This window comes from Lathyrus oleraceus, chromosome 5 (assembly GCF_024323335.1).
Source record: "Lathyrus oleraceus cultivar Zhongwan6 chromosome 5, CAAS_Psat_ZW6_1.0, whole genome shotgun sequence".
Classification (NCBI taxonomy): Eukaryota; Viridiplantae; Streptophyta; class Magnoliopsida; order Fabales; family Fabaceae; genus Lathyrus; species Lathyrus oleraceus.
The window spans coordinates 361682534-361706494 of NC_066583.1; positions in this window are offsets into that span (position 1 = coordinate 361682534).

The window sequence follows — 23961 nt, forward strand, 5'->3', positions numbered from 1 at the left end:
AACCCTTCCCCACTCACGGGTGTCGTCTAGGCCAGGGTAAGGTCGAGAGAAACGCAGCATAAATAACCTTTCGCAGAATATCATCCTGTGCACACCCGATGTATGCACCGATAATATCCCACCAGGGTCTGAACTGCTCGTGATATCAATGTTCCGCTAAGTGGCGCAATACCACCCGCTTCCCACGAATCACTCTATTCCTAGGTTTCTTAGATTTCACTCATAGCCTGGGTATTAGGCCTTTTACCTCGAGTAACTCCCACCCCAAACAGAGAAACACAGCCAGATGAACAGATGAATATGAATGAATGCAAACATTAATGCAAATAATAAATGCAAACAGTAAATGCAAATATATACAAAGAATGCAATAAAACAGTGCAAAGCAACCAAAGCCCTAACCTAGAGAGCGCTAGGAGAGACTCGCTCAGGGAAGATGGACCAGCACAGGTCAACTTCTCTACATCCCCAGCAGAGTCGCCAGCTGTCGCATTACGCGAAAAGTCGGCGGGAGAACAAGAAACAACAGAGCCGCCACCGTGCGTTATTTATCCCAAAAGAGGGAAAGGAAACGCTCAGAGTAAACCTGGAAAAGAACATGGTCTCGCGACCAAAGAGAATGGGATCGGGAGTCGGTTATGCGAAGGGAAGGTATTAGCACCCCTACGCATCCGTAGTACTCTACGGGATCCACGCACAAAAGTAAGGGTAAATGGTTGCTAAAACGCTGCTCAAACACACACACACACTGGCTGAAAGAGACACAAGAAAACAGACTGAAACTGACTCGGCAGGATGTCGCATCCTGGGCCTACTTAGTCTATCAGGCATAGACATCAGAGTCGAAGTAGTTCGGACTGGGGAAACGACACATGCTCGCTAGGATATCGCATCCTATGCATACGTATCTTCTCGGACGAGAGAAGAATCAGAGCATTCGTAGCTCGGCTGACACGCACACAAACAAACAAAGGCAAACGTGGAGCCTGAATGCCAATCACTGGACTTACATCAGCATCCGAACCAAGACACACACACACTGGAACCCAAATGCCACTCGATGGACTTACATCGGCTTCCAAGCACACAACAACATAACAAGTTAATAGGGAGTCGGGGACTCGAGCCTATAACTGTCAAGCACACACTCAAACAAACAGACAACAAATTGCTAAGGAGTCAGGCACTCGAGCCTAGCAACTGTCAAACAACACACACAAAAAGAAAAAAGGCGCCCGGAGAGATCAGCTCATCTCCTGCCTACGTACCTCATCTGGTATGAGGATCAGGGCGACGTAGTTCCCCTACGCAGGGAAAAAGGACTAGCCTAACCAGATAACAGAGGGAGACACAACACTAGGGAGACTACGACTCGAGCCTAGATGTTGTCATGCAAAGTCGTCCCTAAGTTAAGGTTTCTAGCTAACTGGCACAAGGGCCAACCTATCCTAGACATGACTTGCACAGGAAGCAAGCCCCACACAAACCTAACTTGCACAGGAAGCAAGGGTCTCGATTGCAACTAGGGCAAGAGAAAGGGGAGGTCTCAATCGCAACGAGGGCGAGAGAAAGGATCGCAACGAGGGCGAAAACAAGCAGGGATTAGTTGTTAGTCGTTAGTCAAACTCGACAAGACATCGCATCTCGTGCCTACGTATCTCATCTGGACATGAGAAATAGAGTTGCCGTAGTTCGGCTACGGAGGGACAAAGGTCTCGATTGCAACTAGGGCAAGAGAAAGGGAAAGTCTCGATCGCAACGAGGGCGAGAGAAAGGAAAAGGCTCGATCGCAACGAGGGCGAGAGAAAGGAAAAGGCTCGATCGCAACGAGGGCGAGAGAAAGGATCGCAACGAGGGCGAAAGCAAACAAGGATTAGTCTAAACTAAACCTAACTTGCACAGGAAGTAAGTCAAACAAACATACAAGCACAGGTAGCACACACTATATACACACAAGGGGCTCACACAAGGGTTAGGTTTTAGTCGAGGGGTCATATCAACCTCAACAAACAAACCTCTGGAAATGGGTGATGGTGCTCTTAACCTTGACATTGAGAGCCAAGGTGAAGCAGATGAAAGGAGATGAGGGGTGTGCCTCATTGCTCTTATCCCTGGCCAGGGAGAGCATTTGAATATCAGAAGGTGTGGGAGTTCAGAATGGGGGAACTCTATCCATAAGTGACTCTATGGATCTTGGGCTTTTACCCACTATGCATCAACACAGGTAGTGTGAGCAATGTGAGTGACACACAGACTAGCAGGGGATAGGTTGCTTATCCCTTGGGTTCTGCCAATTGCCTCTTCACTTAGGAGGTCTTTGACTATGTACAAGGACAAGATTTAAACATACACAAACATTGCCTCTTAAGGAGGACTTCAGACAGTTGCCTGGCCAAGTAACAGGCCAGGTCTTCCAGACTACATGAAGAAAAAGGGATTACCTCAAAGCAAATTGCTAAATAGCAAAGCAAAGCAAGTTCTAAGCAACTAATGGTACCTGAAATAGTCAAACAGATCAGTACACAGTTCAAAAGTTAAAGCAAAATGAGACAGAAGTCAACAGTCAGAACAAATAGACAAATGTGCAAAGCACAAGACTCAAGTCATATGAGTCAAGCCACCTACAAAACAAAGAGGTTAGCTCATGATAAACAATCAAGCTTAATCACATTAGATTGTTCTCTTTGAAGCATTTGTGCTTAACCTGAAACAATGAGTTCAAACATAAGCAACAGGACCACTAGGGCAAACCTAGGGTCAAAAGAGGATGAGAAAGTCAAAACAGCAAGGGATAGTCAACCAAAATCAAGTTCAAACATTTAAGAAGCAAACTCAATTGGTCCCACATCCATATCATACATCATCATGATTTCATAAGCAAAGGAAGTCAAAGCATGGCAAATGAAAGCTCATAGAAGTCAACAGCAAGACTTAGCTCAAAACCAATCATAATCAATTCCAAAAATCATCAAATAATTCATGGTCAATCACAATCCATAACATGACATGCATATAAAATTTCAGCTCAATTGGATCATGGGAAGATAGTCAATTAAAATCAGGATGTCAAAGCAATTTCAAGCATGCTCAAAGAAGTCAAACAAACATGTATCAACTTCAAAAATTCATAAGTCAGTGATAACAAATGAGAAATGAATGGGATCAACACCATGGCAAAGCTTAAGATGTCTAGTATGCACATGTAAAATTTCATGATCATCCAATAAAGTATGAGAATTTCCCAAATGGAATGGCAAGATGTGTCACACAAAGTCAACATTTGACTAGACAGGGGAGAAAAATCTCAAACAATTAGGAAATGGCATAATTAATTCCAAGAAAAATCACACATAAACTAGAAACATAAGAGTGGGTTCATGCAAAAATTCCCATTAATTGGAGGTCAGGAAGCATGTCAACAAAAATCATGAAATTGCATATCATTGGTGTGACACAAATTGTCACACCCTACTTCAAAAATTCACATCTTAACAACCAGATAAGATAAATTCAAGAACTCTATATCAAAATCACCATGGATGAGTGTAGATTAAGCACAAAAAAATTCAGGGTCATTGGATATATCCTCATCATTTCACAATTGAATTGGTAAGATGTACAAAATATGCATACATGAGCAAAACCCTAATGCCATAAAAAATCCAGCCATCCAAAAAATCAGCAAAAATCATGATAAAATAATAGAGATCAAACAGGACATGATGCAAAAAATTTCATGAAATTTGGATTTGAAATGCACGAGTTATGAATTTTGTAAGATGAGCATCAATTTGGAATAAACATCAAGAACAAGCATGGTTTAATAGGTCAAAGTGTTGACCGGTGGCAATTTTGTGAATATGCACATCATTAAACAAAACGCAGCGTACAGGGCCACGAAATAGAATGTTTTGATTGGCTCATGTGGATAGCACAGTAACACGGCATGCAGCACACGTGAATAGTACAGAGTTCTGGGAAATAATTAGGGTTTGCTACAGTATTTAGGGTTCTTCGAAGGCTACAGTAACTTCATCATCAACAATCAATCGTGAAAAACAAACATGCCCAGAAACAGCAATTAACTACACCAATCGAATCAGCAAAGTATGCATAACACAAATCCAGCATCCATTATCATTAATTCGAGCTCACAAAAGAGTAATCAACAAAAACAAATTTGAACATAGAACTTTAAAGTCAGATTTCTCTTAACACAAGCAACCATTTCAAGTGATACAAAGTTCAATGGACTCAGCAAAGCATGAACTATCTAAAGCATGGCACGATTTTGGAAAATAAATGAATCGAAAACTAACCAAAAATGAAGCTCAGTGATGATTCAGTGTTTCTTTGGCCACAAATGCTTCAAACAGATGCACACGCGGGTCCTAGGAGGTGAATGGTTGAGATACTTTAGCTCAGCAAGGCTTGAAGATGCTCCAATCACAATTTGCCATGGAAGTGTGCTTTGAAAAACAGAACACGAGGAGGCTGCTACAGTGGGTGAATGGTGCTTCAAAACAACTCTCAATGATGGTCAGATGATGAAACAATGAAGGGATACTCGGGCTCTTTGGAAGTTTGAGCAGAAATTGCAAAATGTGGAAAATGGAAATTGAGAGAGAATGAGAGAATTCTGTGTGTAAAGGCTGCTAGCTAGGGTTTAGAATGACCGAAAATTCACTATATATTTGCTGTTTTAAGTCTGCTAAGCAAATGCTAATTGCAATTATCTCCAATGACTCAATTTGCTCCTTTTGCTAATTTCCAACAAGTGGTAAGGAGGGTGTGTAATTCTGCACGAATTGGGCCTTGTGCAAGCTTCAAATGACATCTTAAATCAATCCCAAATGGCCACTATGACAGAAATTGCTTAATTCAAAACTTCAAATTTCCACTTCACTTGAAATTCAACCATGCTAGGTTCAAAAATGCCATTTTGATTGGCAATGTTTTGGCACATGAAATTTACATTTTTGGAAAGAGGAGGTTAAATGTGGTTTGTTGGAAAAAACCTCACCAATTTTGGCCAAATGGTTTGAGAGATATGGCCTTTTGAAGTTCAAGATTTTGTGAAAATGAATTGATCATATCTTGACAACCATACATGGAAATTGAGAGTTCTTTGACTTTTTGGAAATGGGAGAACAAGATCTTCAACTTTCATGTTGGGAAAAAATTCATTTGAAGCTTGTATCATGATGTAAGTTTGGGATCAAGAAGTTTCCATTTTTGGCAGTTAAAATTACAGGTCCAGTTTCTATTTTTGGAAATTTCTGATTTCGCTTCAAATTCTTCAATGATATTGTTTGTCATGATATATGAGGCCTATTGGGACATGAATAAGCTCTCTCAAACCAAATCCATCCATCAAAACCATAAAATCAACCACAGTTGACCAAGTTTGACTTTCTAGGGTTTCTGGCTGATTGTGCATGAACTGATGACCTCTGAGCCTCCAATCTTTGACCTAAACACTTCAAATGGACCTCCAAGTCATGTGAACAAATTGGACCAACCCTAGGGCCTTGGCTCCTTGAGAAACAACCTTGCTTGCTTGGTTGACTGATCTCCTGATCAGTTTGACCTAATTTCTTGATTGGCTTGCACTTGAGGCAAATGGGACAATGCAATGCTATGCAATGGACCATGATATGCTATGACCTAATATGAGAATGTATGTACAATGATAGGTGCAAATTTGAGGTGCTACACACTCTTGCCGGATATTGGGCAAGAAATAACAAACTGCAAACTAAGAATAATATTACCAGTTACTGGGTAATAGACTCTTAGGGAATTCAAAGTATCTATCTAGGTTGGATCTAGAAAGAAAAAGTCAATCAAGACTCAACCTAATGAGGACATAACTCAAGGGGAGTGGTTCCATCCAGATAACCAACTAGGGAGGAAACTGAAGTAATAATCATCCACAAGGAAACAAACTCAGTGGGAAAGAGGAGAAAGGTTAAAGTTTTTCTTCCTAAGGGGTTGAAGTTCTACAATTGAGGGAGGACAGACACCGAAATTTGTATGGGGATAAAGTACCGCCATACAAAGAATGAAAATCTATAATCGACAAATCAAACGAATATGATGGTGTCAATATGTAATTATGAAATTATATGAATTTATATATATATATATATATATATATATATAGATATATGCTGACAAGGACGATCACAAAGGATACAAAGGTGTCGCAAAGAAATTGAATCATCGGTACCATCCCCGGTCAATCTACAAAATATGGAGACAACCGTTGGAGAACAGAGAGATATGTTAAGGAGAGAGAAATATCACCGAACCTGTGGGGAATTTTAGGTCAAAACCATAAACATGGGAGACAATCCTACAGGGAAATAAACTACTCAGGAACCAGGAGGAACTTTGACTGAGGAAGCAAGTCAACTGGAGATTGGCGGGGAAACCAATGCGATCTACTGGAGAGATCAACCATTTCTGCTGAAGGAAACCAAACTTCATTGGGGAAGGCAGAAACTCTGTCGAGGGAGACAAGTCACAGGGTACCTTGAATCAACCAACTCAGCTAAGAAAAAGGAACGAAGCTCTACTGGGGAATCAAAAATTCCACCGAGGAACTGAATCAACACAATCGTCTAGGGATACCCGAAGGGTTAACTGCTTGGGGAACCTCTGATGTTTCGCACTCAAGAAGTTGTTATCCATCGGAATGTAGTTGATATTTCTTTTAATTGCCTTGGAAAGTCCTTGCTTTTATATGTTTTAAGGAAAAAACTTCAAAAAAAAATTAATTTTCAAAAAATTATCATAATAAAATTTAAACTATTGGCTGAAATAAAAAAGAGTAAAAACAATTGGATAAAAGCTCAACTTTATTTGATAGAATGGTCGTCTGTAAATGACAAGACTCCATAGATTTTTACAAAGCTTAAAATGGTAATTTACATGAAAAAGGGTTACATTGAATACAAATGATCCTTAATCCTTCTACCAACTCTTGATATCCACTATGCTCTCGACCGCCGACGGGGTGATGAATTGATGTCAACCCTTGTGCTCAATCAAGTTCTCAAAACACTAAAGATTAGCAGAAAGCAGTTACTTTCCATAATCCCTAATTTTTGCATAAGTTGCCCCAGGGTGGGGTACTCAACTTATCGGGAAATTCTTTCTGTTTTTATGTCTCTAATTTTTGCCTGGATCGTCCTTTCGGGTTTTCAATCCACCGAGACGCTCATTTTTTGCCTAAGCCGCCCTTTCGGGTTTTCAACTTAGCGAGTTATTTTTTTTGTTTTTAGGCGAAGTATTTCTTGACTGCATCTGTGTTCACAGGACGAGTGAACTCTTCACCATCCATAGTTGTAAGTATCAATGCACCGCCTGAAAAGGCTCTCTTAACAACATATGGGCCTTCATAATTAGGAGTCCATTTTCCTCTAGAATCTGGTTTGAATGATAAAATCTTCTTGAGCACAAGGTCACCTTCTCTGAACACACGAGGTCTGACCTTCTTATTAAAAGCTTTCTTCATCCTTTGTTGATACAACTGACCATGATACATGGCAGTTAATCTTTTCTCTTCAATCAAATTCAATTGATCAAACCTGGTCTGACACCATTCAACCTCAGTCAACTTGGCTTCCATAAGCACACGCAATGAAGGAATCTCAACCTCTACGGGGAGCATTGCTTCCATACCATATACAAGAGAAAAAGGGGTTTCCCCTATTGAAGTGCGGATGGATGTACGATACCCATGCAAAGAAAATGGGAGCATCTCATGCCAATCCTTGTATGTGACAACCATCTTCTAAATAATCTTCTTGATGTTCTTGTTCGCAGCTTCAACAGCCCCATTCATCTTAGGTCTGTAGGGAGAAGAGTTATGATGTGCAATCTTGAAGTCTTTGCAAAGAGCTTCCACCATATTATTATTCAAGTTCGATCCATTGTCAGTAATGATCTTACTTGGCACACCATAACGGCATATAATCTGATTCTTGATAAACCTCACAATAACTTGTTTGGTCACATTTGCATATGATGTCGCTTCGACCCATTTTGTGAAGTAGTCAATTGCCACCAAAATTAAATGATGTCCATTCAAAGCTTTGGGCTCAATCATCCCAATCACATCAATTCCCCACATGGAGAAGGGCCATGGGGGAGAGATAACATTCAATAGTGTCGGAGGAACATGAATCTTATCAGCATAAATTTGACACTTGTGATACTTCTTCACATTTTTGCAACAGTTGGATTCCATTGTCAGCCAATAGTAACCTGCTCGCAACATTTTCTTCACCACTGCATGTCCATTGGAATGAGTACCAAAGGAACCTTCGTGCACTTCGGTCATCAACAAGTCTGCTTCGTGTCTATTCACGCATCTGAGCAAAACCATGTCGAAGTTTCTCTTGTACAGTATATCACCATTCAAGTAGAAATTGTCGGCTAATCTTCACAAAGTCTTCTTATCTTTCAAAGATGCCCAGGCGGGTAAATCTGACTTTGGAGAAAACATTTGATGTCGTAATACCATGGCTTCTAGTCTTTAATCTCTTCAACAGCAAAGACATGAGCTGGCCTATCAAGACGCATCACAAACAAATTGGGAACTTCATTTCAATACTTCACTATAATCATTGATGTCAACGTTGCAAGAGCATCTGCCATCCGATTTTCATCTCGAGGGATATGATGAAACTCAACCTTTGTAAAGAAAGTTGAAATCCTCCTCGCGTAATCTCTATATGGTATTAAACCGGGTTGATTCATCTCCCACTCACCTTTGATCTAATTCACAACCAAAGCCGAATCACCGAAGACATCCAAATACTTGATTCTGAGATTCATGGCCTCTTCAAGCCCCATAATGCAAGCTTCATATTCTGCCATGTTGTTTGTACACTTGAAAGTTAATCTAGTTGTAAATGGTAGATGTGTGCCTTGAGGAGTAATAATCACTGCCCCAATGCCATTTCCATATTGATTAACAACTCCATCAAATACCATGCCCCAACGAGAACCAGGTTCTGGCCCTTCTTCAAGCAATGTTTCATCACAATCTTTCATTTTCAAGTACAAAATCTCTTCATCAGGAAAGTCATACTGTGCTGACTGATAATCTTCAATCGGTTGGTGAGCCAAATGGTCAGCCAAGATACTACCTTTGATTGCTTTTTGAGATCGGTATTCGATATCATACTCTGATAACAACATCTACCAACGGGCAATTCTCCTAGTTAAAACAGGCTTCTCAAAAATATACTTGATTGGATCCATTTTGGATATCAACCAAGTGGTATGATTCAACATATATTGGCGCAGACGCTTAACAACCTAAGCCAATGCGCAACAAGTTTTCTCAAGCATGGAATACCGAGTCTCACAGTCGATGAACTTCTTACTGAGGTAGTAGATTGCAAATTCTTTCTTTCTAGTATCATCTTGCGGACCAAGAACACAACCCATACTCTCATCAAGCACAATCAGATACATGATCAACGGTCTTCCTTCAACAGGTGGAGACAAAATCGGAGGTTCAAGCAAATATTCCTTGATACTATCAAAATATTTCTGGCAATCTTTGGTTCAATCACCAGACTAATCTTTCTGAAGAAGCTTGAATATAGGCGCACATGTGGCAGTCATGTGGGAAATGAATCTGGAATTATAATTCAAGCGGTCGAGAAAACCTCTGACTTGCTTCTCAGTTTTGGACACAGGCATCTCTTGTATTGCTTTGACCTTGGCAGGATCAACTTCAATACCCTTCTCGCTGACAATAAAGCCCAACAACTTATCAGAACAAACACCAACAGTACACTTATTGGGATTCAAGCGGAGTTTATATTTCCTTAAACGCTGGAGTAGCTTGAACAAATGCTCAACATGTTCCTCTTCATTAATGGATTTAGAAATCATGTCATCGACATATACTTCGATCTCTTTATGCATCATATCATGAAAAAGAGTAGTCATTGCTCTCTGGTAAGTCGCACCAACATTCTTTAGGCCAAAAGGCATCACTCTATAACAGAATGTTCCCCAAGGTGTAATGAATATGGTCTTCTCCATATCTTCGGGTGTCATACTGATCTGATTATATCCGTAAAATCCATCCATAAACGAAAAGACTTTGAATTTAGCAGTATTGTCTACCAACATATCAATGTGTGGCAGAGGGAAATCATCTTTCGGACTGGCTTTATTCAAATCTCTATAGTCAACACACATGCGGACCTTTCCATCTTTCTTCGGCACAGGCACAATATTGGCCACCCATTGCGGATACTCAGCAGTTACAAGGAAACCAGCATCAATCTACTTTTGCACTTCCTCTTTGATCTTCACATCCATATCAGGATGCGTTCTTCTCAACTTCTGCTTGACTGGCGGGCATTCTGGCTTCAACGGCAACCTATGCTCCACAATCTCAGAATCCAACCCAGGCATGTCTTTATAGGACCAAGCAAACACATCTGAATACTCTCGAAGAAGATCAATCAACCCCTTCTTGACTTCTGGACACAGTCGAGACCCAATCTTGACTTCCTTCACATCATCCTCGGAACCCAAATTGACTAACTCGACTTGATCTTCGAATGACTGAATGGTCTTTTCATCTTGATCAAGAAGACGAGATAATTCATCACTTACTTCTACAATTCTTTCCTCCTCGGCCTCAAACACAGGGAATTCAAAATTTGGAGAAGGAGAAGGATCATTGTATTCGATGGGGTTAGGAACCAACCTGCATAATGATTTGATATTTTGTTTTTAGAGAAGTGAATTTGTGACCAAATATTATGCATATGGACAATTATATTGTTTATTTATGTTTTTTGTGATTACCATTTTCAGAATAAAGCAAAAAGTAAAAAACAAACATCATAGATGTGGATGAATAGAATTAATTTTATTGATGATCAATTTTAAAATGCCCAAACAATGTTCACTTCTCCCTTAGGCATAGGAGAAGGATTTTAAAACATATAAAATCAATTACTTAGATTGATGCAAAATAATAGGAATATCAACAGCAGTCCAATTGTTGCAAGTCTTTCCATGCGTCACAAAATTGGTGCAATCTTCCTCTTCGTCATCTTCTAACACAGCAGTTAAGTGTTGTTCATTGCCATGAATGAACCCTCTTCTACGAAAGCTAAGTTGCATATCTTCAGACCTTGTAGTTGATGAACCTTTCAGGAATCCCAAATTGGTTATGCCTTTGTTGTCGGAGACCTCTACCATGCGCCCCCACTGATCGACGTTGCCTTATTCCACAATATTTTGAGCATCTTTCAATGAGGACATAGGTGCCCCAACTCTCTTCTCAGTAACAATAGATAAGGCTTGGAATGGAGTTCCAACCTCATCCTCAGCTTCCACATAAGAGAAATATGACAGGTGGCTAACCAACAACGCCTTCTCTCCACCAACAATCACTAGCTTGCCATTCTTCACAAATTTGAGCTTCTGGTGCAAAGTTGAGGTAACTGCTCCTGCCTCATGGATTCATGGCCTTCCCAACAAGCAAATGTAGGCCAGGTGGATATCCATTACTTGAAAAGTAATTTGAAAATCACTCGGACCTATTTTAACTGGAAGGTCCACTTCACCAATAACCGTTTTGCGTGAACCATCAAAAGCTTTGACAATTACACCATTATACCTCATAGGCGCTCCTTGGTAAGATATCTTCGACAAAGTTGACTCCGGAAGGACATTTAGTGACGAACCGGTGTCAACAAGCACATTTGACAAAGCATCCTCTTTGCAATTCATCAAGATGTGCAAAGCCAAATTATGATTTCTTCCCTCCTCAGGGAGTTCTTCATCACAAAAGCTAAGATTATTGCAAGAAGTGATGTTAGCCACAATATGATTGAATTGATCCATTGTAACATCATGTTCTACAAAAGCTTGCTCTAGAACTCTCTGTAGTGCTTCTCTGTGCGCTTCAGAATTCATGAGCAGAGACAACACTGAGATCTTTGAGAGGGTTTAGAGAAGCTGCTCTACCACATTAAACTCGCTTCTTTTAATTAACTGAAGTACCTCATCATCATCATTGGGTTTCAAGTTGTTGGATTCACCAAACTTATCTTTTGAACAGCCAACTGGGCTTTCAATAGGCACTTCCACTTTCTTACTTACAATTGTTTCTTCTTTATCCTTTGGGAACACCTGCCCAAACACTCGACCACTGCGGGTCACCTTAGTAACATCAGCAATGCTCACTACTGAACTAGTCATAGGTAACGGGACCTCTTGACCATCCTTCATCATTGTAGCGTTATACTGATACGACATAGCTTTATCAGATGAATACGGGACTAGGCCCGCTAACCATATTACCAACAGCGATACTGATCTTCGACTGTTGCTGTTACTGGAGTCATACTGAATCACCAACTTCTCAGGCTGCTTGAAAACAGGCACTATGACATTAACATCGTCATCTGCATGACGTGATTGAACAATTTGGATCATGCCTTCATCCATCAGTCATTGGATGTCCTTTTTCACAACTTCGCAACCCCTCGGGTTAACACTACAAACAGCACAACCATCATGGTCGTGCTCACATTCACCTACCATACAAACATCCTTATGCATCTGCACTAAGGACCTCCTGATAAAACGTACATAAAAAACTTTAAACTCCCCAGGACAACCATCCACCATATTCAGAGAAGAGTTCCCATGAGCGGGCAACGAGTTTGCATTCACATTCGGCGCACGGTCCTCGAAGGACACCATACCACTCTTCATCAGCTTCTGGACCTCATACTTAAGCGGATAACAATTTTCAATATCATGTCCGGGTGCTCCTTGATGAAAAGCACAACGGAGATCAAGTTTATACCACCAAGGAAGTAGCTCTGGAGTCTGTGGCGGGTTTCTTGGTTGGATCAGGTTCTTGAGAACCAAGGATGGATAAAGCTCAGCGTAAGACATAGGAATCGGGTCAAAAGAGACCTTCTTCCTTTTAAAGTTTTGTTGCTGATGATTGTTGTTGGTATTATTGTAGTTGTAGGTGTTCGTTCGTTGTTGCGGTTGTTGTTGTTGACGTTGTTGTTGAACTGGTGTTGTTTGTTGATTAGAAAATACCGGGATAACGGAAGAAACTTGATGATGATGTTGACGGGATGGTGGATTTCTTCTGATTTGAGGCCTCCTCTGCCTCCCACTGCTTATTGCATTTGTCTCACTGTCTTTCTTCTTACCGAAATTGCTACCATACATCTTGCTTGTTGATGCCTCATCTCTTGACAAACGTCCCTCTCGGACTCCTTCCTCAAGCCTCATCCCCATGTTTACCATTTCGGTAAAGTTACTAGGGGCACTACTAATCATTCGTTCATAATAAAATGAACTCAGAGTTTTCAAGAAGATCTTTGTCATTTCTTTTTCCTCCAAAGGATGAGTGATAAGGGCAGCCAACTCCCTCCATCGCTGCGCATACTCTTTGAATGTCTCTTTGTCCTTCTGAGACATAGACCTCAGTTGGTCTCTATCTGGCCCCATGTCCACATTATACTTATACTACTTGACAAAAGCCTACCTCAAGTCATTGAAAGTAGGAATGCTTGCATTATCCAACCCCATATACCAACGGAGCGCATCATCGGTCAGACTATCTTGGAAGTAGTGGATAAGAAATTGATCATAGTCGGTCTGAGTAGACATCTTGTGAGCATACATCACAAGATGACTGAGCGAACAAGAGTTCTCCTTATACTTTTCAAAGTCAGGCACTTTGAACTTCACCGAGATTTTGACGTTGGGCACTAAACACAACTCAATAGCACTCTTCCCAAACAGATCTTTACCTCTCAGCGTCTTCAATTCCTTGCACAACTCAAGAGACTGATCTTTCATTTCATCCATTTCTCATCAGCATATGGATCCTCAGAGGGCTCGGAGTGATAAATGGTATCCTTTACGCGAGGCAAAGTGTGCACAACGGGAGGTGGCACGGACATGACCGGGCTAGATGCCGACGTGGAAGCAAAGGTAGGCGCAAAGCCTTCGGGCACGAAGTTGGACGGCATTCCCCACGGGAATATAGTTGGCGCGAAATTGGCGGCAGCAGCAGGCACGGTAGAGGTAGCTACCTCTGAAATAATAGTCCTCGCAGGAGGAGTTGCAGGCGTTGGAGAAGATTGACTCTGAGCGGAAAGAACTGAATCCATCATGGAAGTCAGGCGGGCGATTTCGTCCTTCAACTCTTTGTTCTCTTGCTCTAGTTGCTCCATGATTCTCAGATGATTGGCTCGGGTATTGTACCAGTGAGTCAGCTTGGCTGAACACAGAAGAAACACCAATTAGACATCTGGAGAAAACCTGCTTATGCAAATGATGCATGAGATGTAATGCTTGATTGTTTTTATTTTCAAGGAACTTACTATATCATTTGCAAATATATGTATTTAAATAGCGATTGCAACAATTTGATATGACCTAAAATCTCTTTTTATTTATATAAATTGGAAGGATTATACTGAGTACAATTTCAGAAACCAAATGAAAAATACAAGAGAAAAGGAGACTAGTCAACCTAAGGATCCCTAACAACAATGTCAGAAGATCTGGCGGAAGGCGCGTACTTCCTTCGAATGCGACGAATCTTGGTCTCAAATGAAGCCTTCATCCGAGTCTTCTCGAGGACAAGCTGATCAACAATCTTTTTCCAAGCAACAGAAGGTTGAGGCATGCTAGAAGATGAAGCCTCTGGCTCTCTCTGTCTCTTCGTCACTCGGTCTTCAAGTAGCTCAATAAGTGCATCATTGTCCTTAGACTCCAACTTCAACTCTTCATGCTTCTTGCTCAAAGCACGAAAACGCTTTTCCCACATGTCCTTCTCTTGCTTCATCTTGATGAGCGCGTCTTCCAACTCCTCTACATCTTGGTTAGGGAGAGTTAATGGCTCAACCACAACCATAGACAGAGGTCGTTCACAAGGATAAGGCATCTTCAACTCCAAAGCTCTCTTCTTCACCCAAAGAGTGTAAGCTTCCAAAGCTACACAATTGCACGGACCAAGCTCAGATCTTCCTTTCCTATGCATATTATGCAAATCATGCATAATCTTCTACTTCAAATGTTGGGGATCTTTACCCTCTTGATAGAAAAGACCTTCTAACAAAGTGTTATTAGGTTTGTCTCTCAAGGGGAACCCAAGTTGAGGACGAGCCAAAGCAGGGTTGTAGTTAATTCCTCCTTGTGTACCAATGAGAGGCACATTAGAGAATTCACCACAACTATCAATAATCTTCAAACTGCTCAAAGACGGATCATACCAAACTGTATCATCATTAGTGAGAGACATAAGTCTCTGAGACCACCTTAGACATTGTTTGTTCTCCATAAAAACAGGTGTCTGAGGCAAATGCGAAATAAACCACTTGTACAAAAGAGGAATGCAACAGACAATTGTTCCACCACCCTTAGATGCAAAGAGAAATACATATCACCTGTAGCGGGGTATTCGTTACCATTAGAGATATTGACGAAATCCAAGGTAAATCATACAAGTCTAGTTGCCACCGCACTTCTATTTATCCAAAGGAATGGTTAGAAAGCGAACAAAAACCTAATAGTTTTAACAAAAACTAGTAAAAGAAACAGAGATCTGGGTAAGGGGGTTGGTTATGCAATGGGAAGGTGTTAGGCACCCAAAACATCCTAGGTACTCCTAGGGAGCCCTTTTCATACTTGTGAAGGTTGTTGTCTTGTGAAATTTTGTTTGTGCAAACATGATTGAAGAGATGAGAAGAGAATGTACAAGTTATTTACATTTGTGTTTGGATGGATATACCCATTGCCTACGTACCATCTTATAAAAAGATTAGGATCAAAACCTCGTAGTTCGGGGTAAAAATTTCAAAATGAGTTGGTGAATTGATTGGTCGAAAAGCCTTGAGGTCTTTTGTTATCAAAGGGAGAAAACTCAACCAACCACAAATCCACCATGTGAGGAAAGCTTCAACATACTAGTGAGGGGTTAACCCTATAATAAGTATGGAAGGCTTATAATCCAATCACTAAGGATGAGGTGAGATTTACATCAACCACTATGATAACTAAAACCTAATAGCTAAAGGTTATGAAATATTTTATTAAAGAAGTGGCCATTGGAACCACAAAAAGAAATTTGAATGGGTTATATTTACCAATTGGAAGTATATACAAAAGTGGTCAAAGTTGACTTAAAGATTCAATTCAAAATAAGTATTATGAAGAGAAAGTTTGAAAATCAAAAGCATAAGGCTTAGGTTTCTAATGTTGAAAACAATGATGAAATGTTTGCACAAAATTTTTGGCTTGGGTTAGAGTGAGGAGAAGGAGAAGAAGGGCTAAATCCTAAGTAAAACAAAAAGATGAGGGATAAGAAATGAAACCACACTAGGAGTTCCTCTCTTGAGATCATATTGATAATTCAAGTAGCTCCCATCCTTTGGAATAAGCAAGCACAAAGTAAGCAATCAAACAAGTCTCATAAGAGGTCTTCAATGTATCTTGTATCTTCCACTTGGATGAACATGGTAATGATCCTCCAATTAAGCTCAAATGGAAACTCCTAGCACAAAAGCACACACATCAAAAGTTCCATGAAGTAAAACAAGAATGGACAAGAGTGAGTTTAGAGATTTGGTCCTTCTAATGCATCTTCATCCTTAAGATCCTTTTACTCCAAATTTGCATAAGGAAGGTCCTAACATCTAAGTTCAGTTCTCCATTTCCTTGCATAGAGAAAGTCCTAGAAACTAAGTCCATTTCTTTGCATTTGGTCCATAGTAATCAAAACAAAACACAAGCAAAATAATATATACACAATTATGTGCTCAAGTGAGCAAAAGGCAAATGACATTAACATAAACATGTGCTCAAGTGAGCAAAGAGAAAATCAAATGGATAATATGTGCAGGAATAGTAAATTGCATAAAAGTAAATTGCATAAAGTAAATGTTAATTGTCAATAGTTAGTGTTAGTAGTTAGTGTGCCATAAGGCAAATTTAGCGCTATGTTAAGCAATCGTAATTGGACTTATGTAGAAGTCACAACTATCTGAGGTCGGTCAATAATAATATAGGCAACAAACACAAGTTAGGAGTCTTGATTAGTGAACCAAGTCCCAACAACTTGCCATGCGGAAAAGAAGAAGAGGAATGATCTTGTATTGGTTTAAGCCTTTTGCATGATTTAAAAGACAACCTATCCTTAATGCAAAGCCATTCACTTGATCAATTAATCAAGATGAATTAGATTTGAATCAAGGAAGGTTAAATCCTTCTAATCAATGCTAATTAATCAACCTTCAACTCATTGATCAAAAAGGAAAGAGGTAGAAGAAGAAGATGGAGAAGATGGATAAAAGAAATGGAAATGACAAAATTAAAGTGCATTAAATGAAATACAATACACCAATCCTCATATGTTGACCAATAACATTTAAAGTCAAGGTCAAACAATCAAAAACAAAAGTGAGATGAAGATTGGAAGTCAAGAAATGAATAAACTATTTTTGCCATTTTTTAATATTAAAAATAAACTTGAATTAAAATATTAAAGAAATGTCAAACTTCAAAATCACTTCAAATCAACCTTGAAAGGTCCAAGTGATTTATCCTAAGTTCAACAAGGTCAAACAAAGTTTGACATAAAATTTCAGCATTTTTAAAGATCAGAAACTATTTTTAATCAATTAAAAATGAATAAAAATAACCTAATTGAACTAAAATCTCAATTAAATCTCAAATCAATTCAAAAATTGATAAGAATGTTTTTCATAGATCCATCATCATCCAAATAAGTTAGGAAAATATTTTTGTATTTTTTGAATATCAAAAACTATTTAAAATGAATTAAAAATAACCAGTAAAGAGAACATTCACAAAAAATATCAAATGACAAAATAAAAATTATTAAAAATCAGAAATAGAAACTAGAAATTATTTGGGAAATAATGCAATTGGTCCCATATTTTTTGGATTAAAAATGAGAGAGATATGGTTTTTTGAAATAAAAGGAATTTAAGAAAATAAAAACAGAAATTATAAAATGCAAAAAAAGGAGGAGCGTTGGATCTGAGCTCATTAATTGAGTTGGCAGATTACACGCTCCTAAGGCGTGCGCCTATGGTGGTCTCTGGTCAATGCGTGCACATGGGAAAGAATTAAAAGTCATAACAATGAATGATCCTGATTGAATCTGGAAAATGGATCAAGCGGTCCAGATTTAAACTGGAGATGATGGAGCCACCGGAGCCACCGTCTTCTCCGGTGAGCTTCCAGATTCCGGCCAAAATGCAGAACTTCAAAACTTAACCAAATCAAGCGATCTATACATCAATAGAAAGCTGGGATGATGTACATCATCCATGTACCATCCTTTTTCCCTCTAGATCTCCATGGTGTGAGAAATCAGAGATGAAAAAATCTGGTGTTCATCATGAACTCAATGAATTGCAAAAAACAAAAGCATAAACATGATGCCTCTATTGAGAGGACTTCAGCCAACACAAAATCACAGCCAATAGGTCAATAGATTAGGAGAATCGAAGCAAATACCAGTTGGAGTTCAAGCTTGATTTCTGGTGATTTGAGCTTGAAACCTTGCTTGCTTTGTCAAAATAGAAGATCAATAGAGTGTATGGTGAAGGTCTAGAAGCATTAGATCTATGAATACAACCAGATGAAGTCGAATTCAAGATCTGAAATTTTTTGAAGAAAATGCAATTGCTTCTTTAGTGATGGTTAGGGAATGATTTCAGCAGCATTTCAGGTTGAAATTGGGTGTGAAATGGAGGGAATGAAACTTCTATTTATAGAGGAATTGGCAAGGAAAGTGTGAGATGATCCGTGTGCATGAATTTGGATACCACTTGCATGGGCTTGCATGATCATGCACAAGGCCCAAAAGCAATGCCAAATGCAAGCTGAGTTCAAATGCCAAGGGTTTGGACGTGTAATTTGCTCTGAATTGGCTTGTGCAACAAGATTTCAACATGAATTCCACAATTGAACCTAATCATTCACCTCTTCGAAAATACCAATTAGAAAATCCAAGCATAGGCATATGGATAATGGTTGGAAAGGTCTTGATGTAAAGAACAATTGTTATGTTGGTCAAAAATCGATTTGGAATGTGGAAATTTATGAAATTTGAGTTTAAAGTGTGATATGCAAAATATGTCAAGGCAAAGTTTCTAAAATTGGCCAACTTTCAAGCCCTTCTGTTTTGATGATGCAAGCTTCAAATGGAAACACCTCCAACATTAAAGTTGTAGATCTTTTCAAGACACTCAAAATGGACTTAAATTTTGCATCATTTGGATTTTTTATGAAAGAGTTATGGGAACTTGAAGTTGGACTTTTTTGACTTTTAATGCATTTGTCCCAAAAGGACCTATAATGTCTTGCATTATCACATGTATTTCTTTTGCGATTTTGAAATTTTGTTCAACATAACATTTGAAGTAAACATCTTAAGCTTTCCAATAAATTTTATCCCACTTCAAAATCATACAAAATGAAGGAGTTATGTCCTTGGGAGGTTGACCCAAAATTAGGGTTTCAGTCAAAATGACCTATAATGTATTGGAATGGCAGATGGTTTTCCAAGCTTCAAATAAACTTTTGATGAACATGAAAGTTGTTCATATTGTCCTTAAGAACAGTTTTGATTTTGGAACCATCTTCATTTGGCCAGAACATAAAAAGTTAGGTCTCAGTGCATTTCAAAATAGTCAGGTGAATTGACTGATCAACTTCTCAAGTCCATAACTCATACCTTGATGAATTGATGATTGAGGATTCTCAAATAAGTTCAAATATGCATGAAATGGTGAATTAAAGAACTTCCCTTGATTGTATTTGATCATGGGTTGAGGTTGCTTCATGAGTAAGGCATTGTGGTGCACAGATGAATTTGGGTTTCCTTGAGAAACAAACCTCCAACCCTTTGACTTGCTTTGATCAAAATGATGAATTAAGATGCTAGGGAGGCACATTTGATGGATGAGAGCTTTGGGATTCATTACCATGCTTGCTATCATCTTCTCTTGACCATGCCTTTGTACATAGGATCTCCTAGAAGCTTTGGACTTTGTGATTGCTCAAGCTACAAACACAAGATGTTAGTAACATATTTTTGCGCTTTTGGTTAGTAAACAAAATGAGAAAAGCAATGATATACAATTCAAGCATGCTTGGTGATCTCAAATCACTCACAAGGAGTCCCACCCAAAGGCAAAGGGAACCAAGATGATAATGATCCTTGAGGCTATGCAAATGAAATGTTATGATGCCATGCGGAATATTAGGGACAAAATGGGGGTCTTACAGATGCCCCTATTTAAGGTCATTCTAGCAGGAGAAGTGAAGGTTAAAATCTTTGTCTCGACTAGGTAGAATGGGCTTAAATAAAAACAAAGAGACGAATTTTGGTCCCTAAGAGACCTCATGATGCAAATGTATGTATGCAAAATGGTGACAAACTCTGTGGGGATATGTGTCCATAAAGAAGAAAAGACCTCCGGAGAAATCGACAATCCATAGGAGTAATACACTCACTAGGGATAGAGACTCTGGGGACTCTCATGGGGATAAGAAAAAGAATAAAAATGCGTGAGTAGGTCACGACTTGAAACTTGGGGAACGAAATTCCAAAGGGAGTAAATCCAATGGAAAGACATTGAGCTGACTCGAAGGTGCATGTGTTGGGGAATATGCCAACACAGCAAAATTATCCACAATGGATACTTCGGATGAAAATCCGGACTCCGGTGAGGATAATCCACTAAGGGACCTTACTGGGGATATCCTGAAGAGGAATCTCCTGGGGAAGCAACGGGATGAGGTATTACCTGTTACTGGGTAATAAGCTCAAGAAGACGTGTGATCTGATCACCGATATAAGGGTGAGAGAACAACAAGCTCGGGAAGAATGAATATCTAAGACCGGTATAAGGGTGAGAGATATCAATCAACCAAATCATCTGAGGAAGACCTAAAAAGGTATATCTCAACTCAGGAAAATCTGACTCCACAGGGGACCAAAGTCATGATAGGGAGCAGACGGAAGGAACACCAGGGATACCGGTTACTGGGCATATAATAGGTGACCAACCAAAGCGTGAATTGGGGAATATTCCCAAAACACTCGTCATCCAAAAAGAGGGCAAAAAGAAAACTCGATTAAGGGATGGCCATTCGATTCCAAAAAGGGATACGAATCTTACTCAACTGGGGAAGAACAAAAGACTTCGACCAAAGAGTGCATGAGATATATTATCTATTACCGTCAGAACGTAGATAATACACTCGCATGGAAGATTATCCATAACCGGTTACCGGGTTAATAAAGGATAAATCGACCGATCAAGAGAAAGGCATCGGGATACCGGAACTAGGTATATAATGATGACCAATCAAGGGGAGCAACAAACATTACCGGCAACCGGTAAATGATGACTTGCTGGGGATAAAATTGTTTAATCAGAGCAATTATCCAACGGAAGAAGGGAATATCAATACCGAATATTGGATAATGATAACCGTCAAAGAGGGGATTACATCTATCGGATACTGGGTAGAAAACCACGGAAGAGTAACCGTCATCAACTAGGATGAACAACAATGGTTATTCTGCAAAGGGGAGAAAAAGGGGGTACAATTACCGGTATAAGGGTAGAAAACCACAAACTCCGCCGAGGATAAGGTGAATAATTATTGGTTACTGAGCAATTATTCATTTACACCACGGGGAGGCACAAGAAACAGTCACAAGAGGCCAATTTAGGATCAAACCAAAGAGGCGAACTGAATCAAGACTCGTCCTAATGAGGATATAACTCAATAGGGGAACTCATCCCAATATATGTGTTGGGAGTAAGCAAAAATAACCGTCATCCATGAGGATATAACTCAGTGGGGAATGCGGAAGGAAAGATAAACACTTTCTGCTTAAGGGGCTGACTCTATGTTGAGAGATCAGACACCGACATCTGCTTGGGGAATGTATTATCAACTAGCAGAGAAATAACAAACAAAAGATGTATGGCAAAAATGCAATATGAATATCCAAATGTTTGGAAATATATGCACATATGCGTGGTTTATGTATGATGAATGCTGACAAACAAACATTTCTAACACAAACAGCTTCAAAGGAATAGGCATACAGCCGGTACTACATCTCAAGAGAGAAAGCCCAAAATTCCACGGGGAGTATCCAATCTGCCAGGGATCAGAGATATCAGGAAGTCACAAAATCTCTACGGGTGATGATTCATCAGTCATAGCTGGGGAAAAGAGTTCTTTGTACAGGTAGAGTCTGCCACATAAACAACTCTACTGGGGAATCCATCTGAGGGAGATAAGGGGAATCCGGAGATCAAACGCCAGGTACCGTACCCACCAAGGAGATCACATCCGCTGTGGAGGAAAGATCGCTCTTCCGCTGAAAGGGAGAGTGGTGAACATCTCAACAAGCATACCACTCAGTAGGATAAACCATAAAAAGGGGCCCCGGAGGAAGAAGATACTGTCATGCCAGGGATATGAACAAATGTCTTACCCTGTTGGGGATCATACCATCCTTGGGAGAGCACTGAGGATCTCCTAAGTATCTTATGTCATTGTGAATGTTCACTTTGTTTAAAACAAGTTATGAAAAATTCATTTTTCTCAAAACAATGATATTTTCTCAATTAAAAGCATGCAAAACATTTGTTGAAATAGAAACAAATAAGAGTGCAAATAATTGGATAAAGGTTCGAATTTATTTGATGGAATGGTAGTCTGCAAATGGCAAGACTCCCTAGATCTTTACAAGTTTGAAATTGGTGATATATATTGGAAAAGGGCTACATTGAACATAATGACCATTTCTCCACCAATTCTGAATTTGATGTATTCGAAGCTTCGGTTGATGACGAATGAACAAGAATCTCTGACGGATGACAGATGTAGAACAACGTCTTGTCAGGATGCAGTTACTTGCCAAATCCCTAATTTTTGCCTAGATTGCCCCAGGATGAGGTACTCAATCTAGCGGGATACAAATACTCATTTTTTATGTCTCTAACTTTTTCCTGGATCGCCCTTTCGGGTTTTCAATCCACTGAGATGCTCATTTTTGCCTAAGCTGCCCTTTCGGGTTTTCAACTTAGCGAGCTATTCTGTTTTTATTTTCTAGGCGAAGTATTTCTTGACTGCATCTGAGTTCACAGGACGAGTGAAATCCTCCCCATCCATAGTTGTGAGTATCAAAGCACCGCCTGAAAAGGCTCTCTTAACAACATATGGACCCTCATAGTTTGGAGTCCACTTGCCCCTGGAATCGGGCTTGAAAGACAAGACATTCTTGAGCACAAAGTCACCTTCCCGGAACACACGAGGTTTGACCTTCTTATCAAAAGCTTTCTTCATTCTCTGCTGATACAACTGACCATGGCACATGGCAGTCAATCTCTTCTCTTCTATCAAATTCAGCTGGTCATAACGACTCTGAACCCATTCAGCATCAGTCAACTTGGCCTCCATCAAGACTCTCATTGATGGGATCTCCACCTCTATTGGGAGTACAGCCTCCATGCCATAAACAAGAGAGAAAGGGGTTGCCCCTGTTGAAGTGCGGACAGATGTACGATAACCATGCAAAGCGAATGGCAGCATCTCATGCCAATCTTTATACGTAACAACCATCTTCTGGATAATCTTCTTGATATTCTTGTTAGCAGCTTCAACTGCCGCATTCATCTTGGGTCTATATAAGGAGAAGAATTATGATGCGCAATCTTGAACTCACCACATAGCTCTTTCATCATTTTGTTGTTCAAGTTAGATCCATTATCAGTAATGATCTTATCTGGCACACCATATCGGCATATGAGTTGATTCTTGATAAACTTCACGACCACCTGCCTGGTCACATTTGCATATGATGCCGCTTCA